The sequence below is a fragment of the Canis aureus genome, chromosome 37, assembly GCF_053574225.1.
Source record: "Canis aureus isolate CA01 chromosome 37, VMU_Caureus_v.1.0, whole genome shotgun sequence".
NCBI classification, from domain to species: Eukaryota; Metazoa; Chordata; class Mammalia; order Carnivora; family Canidae; genus Canis; species Canis aureus.
The window spans coordinates 22,082,096-22,102,822 of record NC_135647.1 but is presented as its reverse complement, the minus strand read 5'-3'; the positions used below and the strand labels follow the sequence as shown (position 1 = coordinate 22,102,822).

The 20,727-nt window shown below is 42.7% G+C and overlaps 1 long non-coding RNA gene across 1 annotated transcript; it reads right to left on the bottom strand.

Moving 5' to 3' along the window:
* Positions 1-353: 353 nt before the first annotated feature.
* On the bottom strand, positions 354-18,786 carry LOC144306418 (uncharacterized). The gene is made up of 3 exons (XR_013373533.1): positions 18,357-18,786; positions 3,792-3,889; positions 354-1,908 (listed from the first exon to the last, which is right to left on the bottom strand). It is a non-coding gene; the product is annotated as an uncharacterized LOC144306418 (long non-coding RNA).
* Between the last annotated feature and the right edge of the window lie 1,941 nt (positions 18,787-20,727).

The window sequence follows — 20,727 nt, the reverse complement described above, 5'->3', positions numbered from 1 at the left end:
CAAGAAAGGGAGGAAACTTCTTTCTATCTTGATGATAACACAGATAAGAATGATGATGTTGGCCTTCAGCCCTCCCCCAGGTCACCTCCATTCTCAGCCTGTCCCGAGCAGGGTGACCCCTGTCCTTAAATCTCACGTCTCCTTCATGAAGCAGGCCTTGGCATACCCATTGTACACAGAGGATTTGCCAAATAAAGGCAGATTAGGTTTTAAGCTCAAATCGGACTCTTGCAATAAGCGTGTTAGTCACTGTCTGTCAATCTTTGTTTGGCCTTATCACTTGGCTCAGGGCCTTGCACAGACACCATTCCCAATAAATGTGGATGATCAAGTGGAATGGGTGATCTTGGAATGATCTGGAATCATTTAGACTTTGGTGTAACTTTCTGAAGAGTGTATTTACACTTTATTTTTTTTAAGGTTTTATTTATTTATTCATGAGAGACACAGAGAGAGGCAGAGACACAGGCAGAGGGAGAAGCAGGCTCCCTGCAAGGAGCCCGATGCAGAACTCGATCTCAGCACCCCGGGATCAGGATCTGAGCCGAAAGCAGACGTTCAACTGCTGAGCCACCCGGGTGTCCCTGTGTTTACACTTTAAAGGAGGGAAGAGAGATGAGAAGAAATAACTGGAGGGATCTCTGCTTGGCAGAAAGTGGAGATGTTGCCGGGTGCCCCTCCCTGCCCCCTTCCCTATCCCAGCGGGCACCAAGGGACAGAGCAACACACCTCCTTAGCCCTCAGGGGAGCCAGGTGTCCTAGCTTACTCTCGTGGGGCCCCCGGGAGAGGTCATCTAGGCTGCCTCGCATCCCCAGGGTTCTCAGCAGTGTGGGGCCTGTGCCCTCACTTGGGGGGGATGTGAGACAAGGGTCTCGAATGCACACGTGTCCCTTGGGCCCTGAGGACCTGCGGGCACAGGGGAGTGAGCAGACTCCCTCCCCGCCACCCTCAGCACGGCCGCACCCACAGCCTGTCCCTGGAGTGCGGCTCCTTCCGCCAACGAGGTGGGTACCAAAGGTCACCGCCTATCTTCAGCTGCTGTGACCTCAGCAAGGGGACGCCTGCCAACTGTGTCTTCCTGCCCTCTCCACCCCGCTTCTATATGTCATCTGACGGCTGGAAGCCAGGAGCCCTCCCCGGTAGTCTGCTCAGGATTTCCTCCTCCGGCAGAGTCAGGAACCAACGGCGAGCTTTGCCCAAGCCCATGGTGTGCAGGGGGAGTCAGTGCCCCCCCACCCCCGCCGGGTTTCCCTGAAGACTCCAGCACAGACTCTCAAGCATCCTCCAACCCTCAGAGCACTGAGAGCGCTTCCCTCCTATTTCTTCAGCAGGGTGAAGGGCCTGTCCTTCCCTTCATCCACTCATTCATTCATCCACTCATTCATTCATTCATCAGCCAGGCATTGATTCATTCTCTGCTGATTCCAGGAGCATCGATTCCCCTCTTTTCCACAAACATTTGGGTCAGGCTCTGCGTTCCAGAATTTCCGCTGAGTCACAACTGTGAGCTGGCAGTGAGGGTGTCTGTTCAGTTCTCTAAACCTACTTCCCTGTGTTTGGCTTCCCGCGTTGGCCATTTGACCTTGACCTGATTGATTTCACAGAAGCAGCTGGAACTGGGCAGGAAACAGAAGGCTCCAGAGGGGAAAGTGGCTGAGCTTCAGAAGAGCTGCTCGGGGTGTGCGGCCGGAGCAGGTTTGCCTCTGAATGCGAGTCTTTGTCCTCTCCTGGCCTGGCTCAGGACGGGGCTGGGAAGGCAGGCCCGGCCCCGTGGCCCCACCAAGGCAGGAGGCTAACAGGTTACCAGGACTTTTGGCTGGAAGCAGGAGTCGCTGGTGTGTGGCCTTCAGGCTTGGCTCCCACCCCTGCTGCTCACTCACTCGGAATCTTCTTCTGGATCTGAAGATCTGTGAGCAAAATGAGAAAACACATAATTCTGTTCTTCTGTTTCTCTTAGCGTAAACATTCTTTTTCTTGGGTTCTTTTTTTGGGAGCAAAACAAAATGGGAAGGAAAGAAAGCCAAAAGCAGCAACACCCGAGGCTAAATTGTAGGCCTGAAAAAAAACAAACAGAGGAGCCTGTGCAGCCATCTCTGTGATGCCTGTGTGATCTTGAGCGAGTTATTTAACTTCTCTGGGCCTCACGCTGCTCAGAGGATCCAGCTGTGGTGAGGCCTAGCTGGGTGTGTCTGTGTTCCTTGATTTATATATTCCTTATATTTTTGAGCCTGATTACACCAACAACATAAAGAGCCATAAAGGTCCTCAGTGATGCTGTCCCACCACGCTGTGGGCAGTTTTGCGGTATTGCATTCAAGGAGCCAAAGTTGCTATTAGTTTCTGTTTTTTCCAGAAAGCTAAAGGGAAACACAGAGTTCTATTGTTAGGAGAAACTTCTCCTTTTCCAGTGGGGCAAATTCTCCAGGCGCACGCCCAGCAGAAGGCATCAACTCCCTGGCTTTGTCCGTTGAGATACGCGCACCCTTTGGGAAAGCTCCCGGAGTTGTTTTTCTCGCTCTGTTCCCCAGCAAGAGGAAAGAGGAGGTAGCTGGGTTTTGTTACTCAGCAATCGACAAAAATGAGGCGAATGAGACAGTCTCCCCCCTCCAGAAAGAAACTACTCCCATTTTCCAGGAAGAAACATTTTTTTGAAACGTGCCATTCGACTATCTACTTTCCATCTGATTTCAGGTACCACGAATGTGAAAGAGCCAAGGCAGGTGTAAGCTGGAGAAGAAAGACAAACAGGGAAGGCTCACACATTGGAAGAGCACTAAGTAAGATTTACTACTGAGCCAGCAAGCGGGACGACAGTGTGGTCGATATGCATCTTGCCAACAAGCACAGCGTGTCTTACAGATAGTATTTGGTTCTTCACAGACTAGCGTATTCTCGGTTGAGGGTGGGGACGAGGAAGAGAGCACTTGACAGTCCCCCGGGAGTTTTTGTAGACCTCACACACCCGTTTCCCCACCCTTTTGCAGAGATTTTGGTGCCCTCCTATTTGAGAAGCGTGGTGCCATTTACGGACATGTTCCCAAAGATAACCCATGGTACTTTCATTCTATGAACGGATCAGAGCATAGAAAAAATGAAATTATGCTACTTCCCACCAATCAAACTCTTCCCCAGGCCAGACCTCAGCCCAGTCTTAGAGCCTTGGCACCAACCCACAGGCTCACCAGTCTTTATGAATTTGATCCTTTGCATTTAATTAAAAGAAATCATTTAAACTTACAGGGAACATTAAGTCATTGGTAGCTATGGGAGACCAGGAGGTCATGGGTAATTGATATCCAGTGATAATCCCCAAGCCTCAATTGGATCAGTGATTTCAACTCCCCCTCCAAATAGACTTTTATTGGAGTGCTAATAATGTGGCTGCTTCGGCTGGTTTGTGCCCCATCTCCTATCCTCGCCTTACTCCATCTCCCAGTGGAAGAGCTAAGTATTGAAAAGACCCATGGGCAGACAGCCAGTGAAGGAAGTAGCTGCAATATCCCACAGCACAGAATAATTGAGCTGCTATATACGTGCGTCCCACTTCAAGTACAGCTAATACCAAAAAATTCAAATCTAAAAACCTACAAATAAGTGCATGGTGAGTACTACAAATACGTGTGTATTACAAACAGATGTTTGCTTCATACACAGACTCACCATGAGGTTCTTGAAACCAGTGGTTATTAATTTCTGTAGGTTCTTGGACTCTTCAGAGAAATTAAAGAAAGCTACGGACTCTTTCCTCAGAAAATTGCGTTCACACATATATGCACAAAATTTCACTTACAGGGTTGGGTGTTTCATAGAACTGCTCAAAGGCTTGTAAATACAATGCAATAGGTTAGGCCTGGTGTGAAGAATAAAACTTTCTTCCAAGCTTGCGACCTATGAGAAAGAAGAGTATATCATATAAGACTGTGTTAAGGGAGGGACACCTGGGTGGCTCAGTGGTTGAGCATCAGGGCGTGATCCTGGGGTCCTGGGATCGAGTCCCACATCGGGCTCCCTGCAGGGAGCCTGCTTCTCCCTCTGCCTATGTCTCTACCTCTCTCTCTGTGTCTCTCATGAATAAATAAATAAAATATATTTTTAAAGACTGTGTTAAGGGTTATAATAAAAGACCTAAAGTGCACCAGTAAAAAAGTATGCATAATCTAATAATGTATATTTTATCAGGTAGGATGGATGGGTATTAACCAAGTCTGTTCATCTTAAAGACAATACTTTAATATCCTTATAAAAATTACTTCAAAAAATATACATCTGGTATAAATCCCTGAAATCTATTGGGAACTTCTGCGTAGTGACATAAGAGGGCAGTGTAAGAATCAATTATTTCTGACAAGAACAGGGTTGTAAAATGACATCACAGAGAAGGTGACATTTAAATGGAGCCCTGAGTGTGACTTGAAAAGAATTTTAATAGGTGAGAAGACATAACATTAATGTGTTAGGAATTGTAACCAGTGGAAGGTGAACCAGCAATAAATATCCTGCCTCTCTGGAACTGAAAGTCATTGGCATTTATCAAAATTGAGAAGCACGTCAAATGCATAGGTGATAGGTCTATTCGAAAGCTGTTTTCTCCCACCTTCATTCGTATTCTCTTAATTTTACCTACAGAAATGTGTTCCCTCCTCGAAAGGGGTCTTTATAAACCCCATCTAAAATGTGTTGTTGGCCTTCCAGGCCTTGGGCAATAATGGTCTCTCCCTATAGCAGGAGATTGAAATAAAAAGCCGGGTCCACACAAGCGCACACACATGAACTGCCAAAACCCAACGCCAGCACAGGGAAAGGAGGCTCCAAAAGGAGCACCAAAGATGGAGAATTTCACTTTGCAAAAGCAGGTACCTGACAGGCTCAGCTTTGCGCAGAGTAGCCTTGCAAAACTTATTTCTTGAATAGATTATATCTGTAAGGAATTCTCAAATTTAAATTCAAACTCTTTGCCCTTCCCTTAGCAATGGGAACTGGAATTACTTGGTCATCTGTTTTTGTTTTTGTTTTTATCGAAATTCTGTTATGAATATTTAGACCAGGTGTTTTAAAAAATTAGATCTGTTTCAAATTAGAACTATTTCTGTTTCAAACAAAATCTAATATAAGATGTTTATAAAAGGGGGAAGCAGCTCTGGTTATAGCAGGGTAGCTCAGCAGGAGTGAGAAAGGGAAGCAGGCCCACCACCCGGCCTTCCCCCAACACGGGAGCCATGGGCCAGCAGCGGCAGCATCACCTGGGGGCTGGTGAGACATGTAGCATCTCAGGCCTCACCCCAGACCTGCTGAATCAGAATCTGCATTTTTATAAGATCCCATGTGATTCGAATGCACATGAAAGTTTGTAAAGCTCTGCTCTAAGGAAACTTCAGCCTTGTTTTAGACAATGTTTATTAGTGGTAAAGATGGGTTGAGATTATTTTCATTTTAAGATGGAAATAGGTTACAGGTGGCATTACTGTCTCTGGAAACTTATGAAGCACAGAGGGACCCCATAATAGATTATCCTCTGCCAAAGGTGGAAGTAGGTAAGTCCCTCTGAATACCCTCAGGCCCAGCTGACTTTGCAGGAGTCACCAGAAGTCACAGTACTTTGCCTCTGGTGCTAAACTCTGCTGCTGGGCTTCTTCCTGGTGGTCCCATCCTCCTCACTGAAATCACTGAGCCCACTTTATAAGCAGCAATTTACCACTTCCCCACCCACAGTGGTCAACCAGGATGGTACCTTTAAAGATGCTGGCATCCCTATTACCAGTGTATTTCTCTGGGCCATCCTGGGGACATCGTTAGAAGGCAGGTGAGCAGGTTATAAATCCACTCCAACAGTCCTATCTCCTTGTGTTTTTATGCTTCTTTTAAACATGTCTAAGAATTTTTGGCATCTTCACTTAATTTCTACCTACATTTCTGTCAATTAAACAAGCAAACAGAATCATCCCCAGCTACTCAAGAATCTAAAATCTTAAACAGGTGTACTCATATTGGTAAATTTTACCCCAGAATCATCGCAGAGGAGCTGTGATCCTGAGGTCCCTAAAGCTAAAATAGTTCTAGGCAACCCACCAAGGCCCTACTTGATTCATATTACCAAACAAACAAACAAACAAACAAAATGTGCCAACTAACCAACCCAACAAAGAAACAAGCTAACAAAACTTTTTGGTGAGAGGCCATTGGACTGATACCAAGGACTTGAATCATTAGGGAGTCATGGCCTCCTACTCAGTCCCAGGGGCAGTTCAGAGATGCAAAACAAGGGATGTGTTACCTTTGAAGAAAGATTACCACTTGAAAGATGCAGGAGTGAGGATTCCTATCACACTACCCTACAAATCACTTTTGGCCTATGTAGAAGACAGGTATGTGCCTTGAAGAACAACAGTGGGCCATTGTGAAATCAATCAAATGGGGACTCTAATTGTAGATGCTGTTCCAGATATAGACTATTTATTGGAGAAAATCAATATAGCTGCTAGAACCAGGTATATACCTGTTATTGATCCGGAAAACACTTCTTCCTTTTACCATAAGCAGAGAATACCAAAACCATTTTTATTTCACCTAGCAGAGACAACAATATACTTTCACCGCTGTACTCAAGACTACATCCCTTTTATGCCTCTGTGTCATGTTTAATCTGCAGAACATTTGACCACTGATCCACTACGTTGATTATATAATGCTGATAGGACAGCAGGAAATAGCAAGTATCCAGATACCTTGATATGACTTATGTGTATTGGAAAGTGGGAGATAAACTCCATAAAAACGTTAGAGTACGGTGGTTTAATCAAGTTTCTGACGTATGGTATGGCATTCTTGGGCACGCTAGGATATCTCTTCTGAAATGAAATACAATTCTATACTTTGCATCCCTCCATTAATAAAGAGATACAAAGTTTGGTGAGTATCCTTCTATTATGAAGATGACTAATTCCAAATATAATCCAACGCAGGTACTGGGGAACCTCAAGGTTGCCAGTTTCAAGTGGGGAAGAGAAGTTTATTCTAGCAGAATAATGCTCCAGTACAAACAGCTTTGTAACTTGGAACTTAATAAAAATTACCTCAGAATGTCTGCAATAGACCACTGCTGCATGGAGGCTATAGCAAGACATGGTGGAGGAAATTATCACAGGTCCCCCGAGTTTAGAATAAATCCACATCTGTCCCTTTGAGAAGCAGTTTTTATCTTGCTGCTAGTACCATTTAGAGTCTGAATGCGCATGAAACTTCAGTTGCACATCATGAACTTGCTTTGACCTATGAATCCACCAGTCAGTTATGTCCAAAAGTATTGAGTCATCCGTAGCAGTGAAATGTCCAAATTGGACCTGAGCTAGTCCTGAAAGTATAAGTAATTTCCATTCACAAAGGCATCTTGTTCCATGTCATCTGAACCTGCAGTATCATCACCCCTCTTTCAACCTACACCTATGGCCTCATGTGGTATAACATAGGACCAGATGACTAAAGAGGAAAACTCAACCTTAGTCCGTAACTAGTTCTGCATGATGTACAAGATTCTGGTTAGAGGAGCACCACTATAGTATTATATCCCCAGTTAGAGTTGGCCCCAAAGCACAGTGGGGAAGAGAAGTTGTCTCAAGGACAGAATTTTTAGGGATCCCTGGGTGGCGCAGTGGTTTGGCGCCTGCCTTTGGCCCAGGGCGTGATCCTGGAGAACCGGGATCGAATCCCACGTCAGGCTCCCAGTGCATGGAGCCTGCTTCTCCCTCTGCCTATGTCTCTGCCCCTCTCTCTCTCTCTCTGTGACTATCATAAATAAATAAATAAAAATTTTAAAAAAAAGGACAGAATTTTTAGTGGCATATCTGATTTCTGCTTTACCTGAAATATACGGATCTACGCTAGTTTGTATATATTGCCTGGATATACAGATCTACACTAGTTTGTAAGCAGTGCCTGAATGCTTAGCTAGATGGTCAAGGAGATGGAAAGCTCAAAATAAGAGAATTACTGATAAAGGAAGTTTGGGACAAGTACTTGTGGATGGAATTCTCAAAAGGATCCCAGAGCTTGGAGACTATTGTCTCATGTGATATTCACCAAAAGACCCTTCAGTGGAGGTAGGTAGCATGGCTGAGTCTGTGGATGCCACTCAACCTTTCCTCAGTCACCCATTCCTGGGAGGAACAGCCAGTCACCTGGCAACAGGTTGATGATATTAGACCCCATTTTCTTCCTCATGAAAATAGGTACTTTCAAAATAGGAACTTGCTTTTCCAATCCTTCTTTACTTCTTCCAAAGACATCATCAATGGGTTTTATTGAATGATGTTTCATCTGGTATTCCACTCAATTTTGCTTCTGACCAAGAAATTTCAGTTCACACCAAAAGAAGAGTCTGTGGCTTTGCCTAAGGAGTTCACTGGTCTTATTCTGTTGCTCAGCACCCAGAATCAGTCTTAGAGAATGTAGAACAGTCTATGGAAGACTTACAGCATCAAGTAAGAGACAACACTGTAAGCTGCATTGCTGCCCCAAGGGAAGTAGGATGTGTCTTGAACCATTGATCAATAGAGCCAGAATACAGTTGATAGGACAGCAAACCTCACTATTACTCTTAAGGACCATTTGCAAGAAAGTCATATAAATCCACCAGATCTCAGCCCCCCTCACACATAAAGGTTTCCATCAATCTGCAGGTAAAGAATCTCAATAAGCAGGCTCTAACTGAAGGCAAACAAAGTAGAATGGGCAGTAGAGGAATTTATACACACCAACTATGGCCTTCTGGCCCATTATAAAGATGAATATTGTAGTAACTACTCATGTAGGGTTTGTCTCTCTGTTAGGTATGAACTAACCGAATGTATGCATACTAACCAACTTTCCTTTTCCCTTCACACCTTCCTCTGCTGCTTGAGTATATTGTCAGTTGTTAATTGTGTATTTTGATGTTTGGGTTTTGGAACATTAAAATAGGATTGGAACTGAACCAGAGAAGAGGTTACATCATCAGATGCCAAAGGCTGTCAGGAGAGGAGTTGGGATCTCTTCTTTTGAGGAAAAGATGAGCACTTTGTGCATGAATAGTTACATTATGTGAGGGAAATGTGTTACTACTCTGGTTGGTAGGAAGTTCACCCCAGATGGTGTATGTGGATGTTGAGTTGCTAGAGAGAAGGACTGCAATGGATACCACAGACCAGCCCTCTCAGCTTCCTGGAGGTGTGCCAACCCATGCTGCAAAGGCCAGAGAGATAAAAGTTGCATTTCCCATACTGCATTGCCACTAGGATTTGTCAATTTGATGCATTCAGGTCAGACTTGAATTGGAACTGAGAAGAGTAGAAAGAGAGGCAGGTGTGAAGCATCCATTTGGGATATAGATCTTGGCAGATCTACCAGAAACCTGTTTAGGCAGCTCCCTTTGGTTTTCCTGGTTGCTGCAGGGGCCAGCTTTCTGATCCTTTGCCTTCTGCTCCCCCAGTGCCAAAGATCCCACTCACAGCAGAAGCTACAAATATGAGTTCGGGGGCCGAGAGTTGTTGGGACTTCCACAGAGAAACCTAGCAGCTCTGTAAACATCTAAGTCCTATTACCAAATCCATTTCTGCTTAAGTTAGCTAGAGAGGTTTCCTTTCTCTACCAGGAACCCTGGCTGATGCTCTGGGAGGAGGTCAATGTTGGCAATAGAAGCTCCAGAAACATAAAAACGGATTTCTATTCATTTAGGCACCATGGGCTATTTATGGACACTCATGAGAAATAAAGAGAATATACCAATTGTATAAACCTATAATGTAAAGGGCATTTTTCAAAAGGCTTGGGAAAATACACTGGTCTAGTGAGTCATTATGACCCTTCACCTCTGAAAACAATGGTGCATTAGGGCTCAAAACACACACTGTATTTGCATTTAACAACATGAAATCACTACAAATATAAATGTGCCCTCACGGCTAAGTGGCAGCCTGCCCACTGGCTTGTGTGCTACAGCAGGTGGCCTGGGTTCAAATAGTGTGTCTACTGCTTGCCAACTATGGGATGTTAAGCAAGTCGCTTACCCTACCTGAGCTTTATTTTCTCCTTCTGTAAATTGGGGATAATTATAGTACTGGCATCACAGGGCTGCTCTGAAGGCAAACTGAATTAAGGTATGTGAAATGCTTGGAGCAGTGTCTGGGGACTAGTAAATACTCCACATATGTTTGCTGCTGCTGTTATTATTATTATTATTATTATTATTATTATTATTATATATTAACATGTAGGGTTCTGAACTTAATGGTAAAAGAAAAATGCAGAAAATATGAAGACAGTAAAAGACATACTACACTTTGTTGGAGACAATATAATACCTTTAAGTGCCACATGCCCCCTGGACATGATTCCTTATAGGAGTACCTGAAATTGTGTTGTCAGCCCTCAAGGCTGGTGTGCCTAAGGGAATCCCACTTCATGGAGAATTTATTTCCATGACATGCTACTGCCCAGGAAGTTCTCTACCCATGAGTCAGCATACCTGTGGGTGAGGCCTGCCTCTACCACTGCCACCTACTCACTGTGAGTGTAACACCCTGGACTTCGATTCTATTCTCTACTGAGTGAATCTATTAGCTGGAAATAGTAAGCCCTTTCAAACCACCCCCAGGGACGTCATCAGGCTGGATGTAATTATGGGTGTGAACCTTGTCTGTGAGACTTCAAAGGACATGTGGGAAAAAGGGGCATCCCTGATGTTTATGGCCATCCTTCAGTGCTGGTCTATGTCTGCACTATCTAATATAGTTGCCACCAGGTTTATGTGACATTGAGTACTTGCAGTGTGGCTGGTATGATTGAGGCACTGATTTTCACATTTTATCTTTTTTTTTTTTTTTTTTAGATTTTATTTATTTTTATTTAGAGAAAAAGAGAGAGAGAATATACAAGCAGAGAGAGAGAGAAGCAGACTCACCACTAAGCAGGGAGCCTGATGTGGGGCTCAATCCCAGGACCCTGAGGTCATGACCTAAGAAGGCAGATGCTTAACTGACTGAGCCACCCAGGTGCCCCTCATTTTATCTATTTTTAATTGGTTTAGATATTTAAGTAGCTACACATGGCTAGTGACAGAGCACTGGACCACAGAGCTCTAGACTGTTAGCTCCAAAAAGTCAGGAACTGTGTCTGTCTTCTTCCTCACTGGAGCCAAGGATTCAGGTATCTGGTTGTTGCCCCCAAAAATAACGTGTCAAGTAAATTACTGTTCAAATGACAAAAAGTCTGCCTGCCATCATTTCCATATATGTGAAAAGTTGATGATTCTGTTTATGTCAGCATTGCCCAGAATGAAGATAACATCTCAGGACAATGTGGCAAGGATGGAAAAGGAGAGAAGGCCAGATGTCAGGTCTATTCCAACAGATCCTATCTCCTGGGGTCTACAGGTGAAAACTCACAGGGGTCATTGCAAGGTCACATGTAGAACCTGGCAAGTCAACTCTGGAGAATGACTTTGTAGAGCATAATATCAATGCTCTGTCCAATCTGACTGGATCCACTTTAGTGAGCTTTTGCTTCAACAGCCAGCACCTATAGCTCTCCTTGGCAGGAATGACCTCAGATTCCTTTGTTCCACCCCACGGCACACAGAGAGCTAGAAGTACTTAAGAGTGCCCCAGGTACTCCTCACCTTTGAATGATGGCTACACAAGCATGAGTTGGGAGTTGGGAGACTGTGAGTTGGGAGACCATGAACTGTAACCTACATCCCGGGGCTCCCTGCAGAAGTGGGCTGAAGCTGCAGTAGGTAGACTTTGCCTGGAAGTGTATTCTTTCTGGCTTCCTCCCCTTTCTGGTTTTGCTGCCCCTACTCCCTTACCATTCTCCCTGGGAACCCTCCCTTGAAAATGAGTTGCACCCAAATCCTCCTCCAAAGATCTTCTCTGGGGAACCTGACATAAGAAGACACTTTGCTAAACAAACTTTAAAAAGGTTATGTAAGAGGCACCAGGGTGGCTCAGTGGTTGAGCATCTGCCTTTAGCTCAGGTCATGATCCCAGGGTCCTGGAGTCAACTACTGCATCAGGTTCCCCGCAGGGAGCCTGCTTCTCCCTCTGCGTATGTCTCTGCCTCTCTTTCTGTGTCTCTCATGAATAAATAAATAAAATCTTTAAAAAAAAACAGTTAAGTAACTAATAAGATTATTAATTTGCTGAGTCTACAAGTAATATCTCAAGGCATAGCACTTAACCACTGGCAAGTTGAAGTTTAAATGTCACTGGATGAGGTGACTTGGTGGCTTGGTCGGTTAAGCGTCTGCTTCGGTTCAAGTCATGATCTTGGAGTCACAGGATCAAGCCCCTCACTGGGCTCCCTGCTCAGCAGGGAATCTACTTTTCCCTCTGCCCCTCACCCTGGTCATGCTCTCTCTCTGTCTCAAATAAATAAATAAAAACCTTTAAATAAATAAAAAATGAATAAATGTCACTGGTTGAACTAAGAATTAGAGCAAAATGTGGGAGGATTTCCAGTGATGTTTCCATTAACACCAGGTAACCTGGTAGCTTACCAGGCATCATGAAAGAAATATTATCCTGGAGAGATGGTACTAAAACCAGCCTTCCTCCCCCTAGGCAGAGACACATAGACACATTCTTTAGCTCCCTTCAGGGTATGTGTCCAGAGGACCCCACCCTTTGCTTTGGATGACACACAGGATGTTAGGCTGTGACCACACACTTGAACTACAACAGTCAGTTCTCTTCCAGTCTTTGCATTCCACGCATGTTTTCTTAAGGCTACACCCTCATCTCTGTGTTAGTCAGGATTCTCTAGAGAAACAGAACCCATAGGATAGATAGATAGATAGATGATAGATAGATAAACAGGTTGATTGATTTTAAGGAACTGACTCATGTAATTGTGGAGGCTGACAAGTCTGAATTTGCATGGTAGGCAGCAAGCAGTAGGCCTAAGGAAGAGTTGACATGTAGCTAGAGTCTGAAGGCATCTGAAAGCAGAATTCCCTCTTCCTCAAAGGATCTGTCTTTTTCTCTTTAGGCCTTTGACTGATTGGACAGGCCTACCTGCATTTTAGACGATAATATGCTTTACTCAAACTCTACTGATTTAAATGTTAATCTCATCTAAAATATAATGTCTTCATGGCAATATTTAGACTGATGGTTGACCAAAACTTAGGTGTGATGGTGAACCAAATTGACACATAAAATTACTTATCACAGCCACCTTGATTGAATTGTGTTTTACACTTCAATTTAGGATGCACTCTGTCCTCCCTTATGGACAGGTCACTAGCTTTCCCAGGAAAAAGCTGTCACTCCATGTGGTTGATCTCATTCATCGTATGTTGGGTATTGTTGACTTAATCTTTCTGACCTGAATCCCAAATTTGCAAATCAATATATTAACATACTATCTTATTGATTTGAAATGTTGCCTACCAAAGAAGTTCATTAAACATTCAGCACCCCAGAATTTTATTGGAGAGTGGTCATACAGGCATCCCCAGATGCCCATTTGAGTTTTTTAAAAGATGCAAAAGCAATTCAGTGGAAAGAGGATAGTGTTTCATTACATGGTACTTGAAAATTGGACATCCATAAGCAAAAAAAATGAACACTCACCTAATCTCATGTCTTCTGTAAAAGTTATCTAGACTTCTGGTTTCTGCTCTAAATTGCAAAGAGCTTGGAAGTCATCACTCCCACCTCACAACAAGAAAAAATTTGAACAAACCAAAAATCCACAACTCTTCTGAGATCCATCAGAAAATTGGGATCACAGAGCAAAATATTGCCCCAAAACTAGAGAGACAAGTACATACAGATCATAGCTTGAATATAGAGAATTATAGTTTACTGGAAGCAGAAGCCACTGGAGCAAGTAACTGATAGACAAGAACATTTTAATGGTAATTAACTAATTGCTTGAGGCTGAGTGTGGACTAACTTGAGATCCAAAAACTCCTGGGGGCCTTTGGTGGCTGGAGGGAAGGTGGTGGTACCCACACTTTCATCAATTTTACTTCTAAAAGCCTCACCAGGTTCTTAGAGAAGAGGAAAACTAACCATTTCTAAATATGCTTGGAAAAATCTCCTCTTAACAAAGGCCTTCCCTCAAAGGAAACTACTTTACAGAGACTTAACAAATGTAGGGGAAAGAAAATATCGACTCTAGCCCCCTCTAGCCTTACTGTCTCACCTCAGGCAGAATAAAAACCTGAAAAGCACGGTGAAAGCCACAGCCCAGAGGCACAGGCTCACTGAAGGACTGAGTCCTAATCATCGGACTCATCATACCTTACCTCCAAACCGACAGGCTCCTGTATATCAACAGGGAACTATAGCTGGAAGAAATGTAAGGCTAACACTCTATTTAAGAAGGAGTCTCAAGGAAAACTCCAAGATTACAGAACGAAAAGCAAAACAAGAACATTAGAGGAAATTGAAGACTTGGGCAGTTATAGGCAACCCTACGTTAAACACAAAATAACTCGTAGCCAGACAAACAGAAAATTCTACATTAAAGACCTTTTTGCCTCAGCTTCTATTGCCAATACATCGTGTCTGTTTTTCAAAATAAGATTACAAGCATTCTAAAAGATTTTTTAGAAGTCTGAGACACAAAGCAAGCATCAGAACCAGATTCAGATATGACACTAATCTTGAAATTATCAAACCAGAAATTTAAAGTGATTTTGAATACTATGCTGCAGATCCCAATGGGAAAAAGTGGGCAACATGCAAGAACTGATGGGTAATGTAAAAAAAGAGAAATAAACCCCAAAGTACATGCTAGAAATAAAAAACATAGTCACAGAAATGAAGAATGCTTTTGATGGGCTCATTTGTACACTGGACACAGCCAAGAAAAGAATTGGTGAGCTTTAAGCTATGTCAATAAAAATTTATGAAATTGAAATACAGAGAGAAAAAAATAATTAAACCAAAAAAAAACATAATATGCAATAACTGTGGGACAATTACAAATTATAGTTATGTGTTAACATAAACATAATGAGAATACCAGAAGGAGAAGGAAAAGAGGAATGAGCAGAAGAAATATTTGATGTAATAAAGGTGGAGAATTTCCAAATATTAATTACAAAAGCCAAACTATGGATGCAAAGGGCAGAGAATACCCATCAAGATAAATACCAAAAGATCTATTCCTAGGCATACCATAGCCAGATTGTAGAGAAACAAAGACAAAGAGAAAATCTTGAAAGAAGCCAGGGTTGGGGTGAGGAGAGGACATCTTATGTATAGAGGAACAAAGATAAGAATTACATAAGACTTCCCTTCAGACTTTTTACACAGTTGACATGACTGTCTAAATAGAATTCTGAAAGTATTGACAAAAAGAAAACCTCTGGAACTAATAAAAGATTGTAGCAAGCCTGTAGGATACAAGGTTAATATATGAAAGTCAGTTGCTGTGTACCAGCAATGAGCAAGTAGAATGTGAAATTTAAAACATAACACCATTTACATTAGCACTCTCCAAAATAAAATACTTCTGTATAAATCTAATAAAACATGTATGAGATCTATATAAAGGAAACAGCAAAACTCTGATGAACAATTTCAAAGTAGAAATAAATGGAGAGATATCCCATATTCATGGATAGGAAGATTCAGTACTGTCAAGATATCAGTTCTTCCCAACTTAATCATTCAATGCAATCCCAATCAAAATCCCTAGCAAATTGTTTTGTCGATATTGACAAACTAACTCTAAAGCTTATGTGGAGAAGGAACATACCCAGAATAGTCAACACAACATTGAAGGAGAAGAACAAAGTTGGAGGAGTAATATTACCTGACTTCAAGACTTATTATAAAGCTACAGTAATCAAGAAAATGTGGAATTGGTGAAAGAATAGAAAAGTAGATCAATGGAACAGAATAGAGAGCCCAGAAATAAACCTGCATAAATGGTCGACTGACCTTTGACAAAGGCGCAAAGGCAGTACAACAGAGAAAAGATAGTCTTTTCCACAAATGGTGCTGGAACAATGGAATATTCACAGGCAAAAACAAAAACAAACAAACAAAAAACCCAAAACAAACCTGGACACAGACCTTTACACCCCTTTACAAAATACTAACTCAAAATTCCATTCCTAAATATAAAATTCAAAACCATAAAACTCCTAGAACATAAAATAGGTGAAAACCTAGATGACCTTGGGTATAGCAATTACTTTTTAGATATTATACTGAAGGTATGATTCATGAAAGGAAGAAGTGATAAGCTAGATTTTGTTAAAATTAAAGAGAAAGTGTCAAGAGAACAAGAAGGCAAGCCACAGGCTGACAGAAAATGTTTACAAAACACACATTTGATAAAGTATTGCTTTCCAAATATACAAAGAACTCTTAAAATTCAACAATAAGTAAACAAACAAAAATTGGGCAGGAAACCTTAGCAGATGTCTCACCAAAGAATATATACAGATGGCAAATAAACATATGCAAACATCATATGTCATCAGGGAAATAAACATTGAAACAGCAATAAGCAATAGTAATACACACTTATTAGCATGGTCAAAATCTGGAACATTGACAACACCAAATTCTGGTGAGGATGTGGAGTAACAAATTCTGATTCATTGCTAGTGAGAATGCAATATGGTGCAGTCATTTTGGAAAACGGTTTGGCAGTTTCTTACAAAATTAACAAAATGTTACCATATGACCAGCAATAGCACTCCTTGGTATTTACCAAAAACCCCTGAAAACTTATGTCCACATAAAAACCATCAGGATGTTTAAAACAGCTTTATTCATAATTGCCAAAATCAGGGAGCAACCAAGATGTTCTTTAGCAGATGAATGGATAAAATAGACTGTGGTACATCTAGACAATGAAATACTACTCAGTACTATGAGCTGGGAAACCATGAAATGTGTATGTTAGTGAAAGAAACCAATCTAAAAGGGCTACATACTGCGTGATTCTAACTCTATGACATTCTGGAAAAAGCAAAACTATGGAGACAGTGAAAAGAACAGTGGTTGCCAGGGGTTGGTGAGGGGTAGTAGGAAAGAGGATTGAATAGGTGGAACATTGAAGATTTTTAAAGCAGTAGTAGAAATACTCTGTATGGTATCATAATGATGGTTATACATCATTATACATTTGTGCAAATCCATAGCATGTACAACACCAAGAGTGAATTATAATGTAAACTGTGGACACTGGATAATCATGGTGTGCCAGTGTGGATTCATCAACTGTAACAAATATAGCACTCTGGGAAGGAATATTGATAATGGAGGAGGTGATGTATCTGTATGGGCCAGAGGCATATGGGAAATCTCTACCTTCCTCTCAATTTTACTGTGAATGGAAAACTATTCTAAAAAAAAATACCAGTCTTATAAAAAGAACACATTGCCATTTATATTAGCATCATCTAAAAATGAAATAGGCCTAAATCTAATAAAATATTCATAGGATCTATATGAGGAAAACTACAAATCTCTGGTGAATGAAATTTTGATAAGATCAAAATGAATGGAAAGATACCCATGTTCATGGATAGGAAGACTCAATATGGCTAAGATATCAGATCTTCCTAACTTGACCTATAAATTTAATACAGTCACCATCAGGATTCTAGCCTGTTATTTTGTGGATGTTGAGAACATGATTCCAAAGTTAATATGGAGAGGTAAAAGGCCCAGAATAGCCAACACAATATTGAAGAAAAAAAAAAAAGAAAGAAAAGAAAGAAAGAAAGGTCAGAGGACTAACACTGCTTGACTTAAAACTTATTATAAAGCTACAGTAATCAAGACAGCATGAGATTGGTGGAAGCATGGACAGATTGAGCAGTGGAATAGAACTGAGGACCACAAAATAGACCCTCGCACATATAGCCATCTAATCTTTGACAAAGGAGGAAAGGCAAGTCGATGGAGAAAGGATAGTCCTTTTAACAATAATGCAGGAAAACCTGGACATCCGTATGTAAACAGGGGGAATGTAATATCTAACTTTAAATCTTCCCAAAGTTTGAATTACTGGTACTAGAGGCTTTCCTGAGAGCAAATTTAGAAGGAAGGAGTGTGGCAGGGCATTGGTCACCAAAGTTGTTTTGTTATGTTTTTGTTTTGTTCGGTTTGGTTTTGTTTGGGGTATTTTTGGTTTTTGTTTTGTTATGTTTGAATGGAGGTGGGGGATACGACCTCTGGGAAGACAGTGTCATTGGAATGAGAACGAAATGCAAAGACTGGAGACTGAGGTCCCTGAAGAAAAGCATTCACCCCATCCTACCAAGGTGTACCTCTCCCTGACATCTTTCAGGAATCCATTAATTCCAGAATGCCTCACCCTAGAAAGGCCTCCCCAGTACCCTGCTCACCTGGGTGAGCAGGCGAGGCCCAGCACAGTACCACAGGCTGGGAATCCTGGTGTTGCCTCCCCGGCTGGGATGTGCTGGGAATTCCACAGGCTCCTTCCCTTCCTGGTCGAATGTAAACCGAGAGTGCCTGGCTCATGCTGAGGAGCCTGGATGACCTTCCTGGGTCCTCTTCCCCTTCCTAGAACTTTGCTCCTCCTTGAGCAGGGTCTGCCCACCAACTCCACATCTGGGTGCCACAAACAGATCTTTGGTATTCAGGTTAATTAATCTCATCAAAGTGTTCCCTTTGAGTGGGAGAATTTCTCAGAGAAGTAGATCTCACATTTGGGTCTGATAGAACATTGGGTCCAGGAGAAAAAGGCAGCACAAAAAAAAACCGTCTATTTATCCACCCACCAACTGCCTTTCCCTCCAGAAACAGCAGGCTGACAGAGATATCGCCTGCTGTCATTCTGATTCCTTTAGTCCTGAGGTCATGAATAGTAATATATGCAAATAGGCCCCCCTTCCCCTGCCATTGGTCAATAATCTATTTCCAAATAGAATCTTACCTGGAGGCTTCCTCTCAGCCCCCAGTGAACAAATCAGGGTTCTAAACCTTAATTAAACCCTCATTGTTCTGGGTGGTATCTCTGCGGGCAAGGCTGTCCTTTGAAATTCAGATTCCTTGCACAAACAACATTCTAGCATGACACCCCCCACCGTGAGCTTGCTAGTCCAGCTATCTGAGACTAAATTATGCATTTGTCCAGGCTACAGAAAGCTCGGAGAGAGTCGGTTTTCCATTTAGTGCCTGTGTCATTCAACTCTTGCTGCACCAGAGCTCAACTCCAATTCGTTATTTGCATTTATAGATCACAGGGCCAAAACAAAGTTGTTAGTTTCCCACCATCCCCTTCTCTTAAAAAAATTTGCCTGGAAGCCTTTAGCTGATGTGACAAATGTGAAAAAGCTGGGGGCATGCTGAAGTTTAAAGTTGGTGCTGGCTTTCATCATTGCCTGAATTTTTCCAAGCAACTTTTGAAGCATGAGGAACTAAGTTTTCTTGAAAGAGTACATTTCCCACAGAGAGGTCACCCTCATACCTTGGATGTTGAAACTTTGTAGTCCTGGCTCTACATGCATGTTTCCACAACACTGGAGCCTGGGGCGAGGCCTACTCTGGGGTATTTCAACAGCAGAAAGGGCTCAAAGTTTGGGGACATTCTTTATACCCCTGGTAATATTTTTTTCAAGCCAGATGATCTGGTAAGTTTTGTTTCTAACACTGTGACAAGTCCCAAAAGATATTAGAATGAAATGACATATTGTTAAGGTACTATTTTTAGACTGGGTGACTGGCACCCCTGGGCTAGGCGCCACATGCTGGGGGACCCACTCTTGCCTTCCCCCATGCGTGTCCTTCCTCGCAGGGTCAGGCATCTCAAGAGCTGAGAGGGAAGTTCCATCTGAGGCCAAGTTTCCCTTTAATAAAGACGGTACCCAAGGAACGGCCAAGGGGTGGTTGTTTGCAGGACAGTAGGGATGGGAAAAGCAATACATATCCTGGTGAAGCTAGAGGTGCAGAGAGGGGAAGGGGTATGAGCTGCACATCAGGGTGGGATGTCCCTTTGCTGGGGGCAGGCCTCTCAAGTTACGCCTCTCGTGAAATGCCTCTTTTGAAAATAATAAGATCACATGAAATAAGAACTATATCAGAAAATGCAGGATAAAGGGTGCCCTTTAACAGCATGAGGCATTTGTATGGATGGCACTGCCAGATGGATTTGGAGGGACAAGTCCAGACCGATCCTACACAAAACTACAAATCCCCAGTAAGGCCAAGCTGGGCATTGCTATCCTCCCATCTCCTCCCTCACCCCTCCTCTCCCTGGGCTCCTTGGCTGCCAGCAGATTCTCTTGTCTGCTTCGACATCCCTCATCTGACACCCAAAGTCCCCGCTGAAGTGTAAACGGACCGTTGAGATATTGATTGAATAATGCCTTATGATGTGATGTCCTGGCAATCTTTACATTGAGGAAGGAATTCTTATTCCAACCCAGAGTCTAATCAAACGTGTAAAATATTACAAATATTAAAGTGGAGTGGAGAGCCACCCAGGGGTCTGAGAAGATGCCTCAGCAGGCTAAAGGTCAGATTGGTAGGGAAACACACGCAGACAAACGTGCACGTGGAAGGCAATTGTTGGACTCAGCAGAGTCCTGCTGGAGGGCTGGTGACTCAGAGGGGAGGGTCCACCAGCACTCAACGTGGATGAGGGAGAGAAGGAGCTGGGAAAGCCATATGAGTATCTTCCCTTCTAGAAAACACCATCTTCCTTGATAAAACAACTAAGAGAATCTGTCAGGTGAGCACCAGAGGAGAAATCTC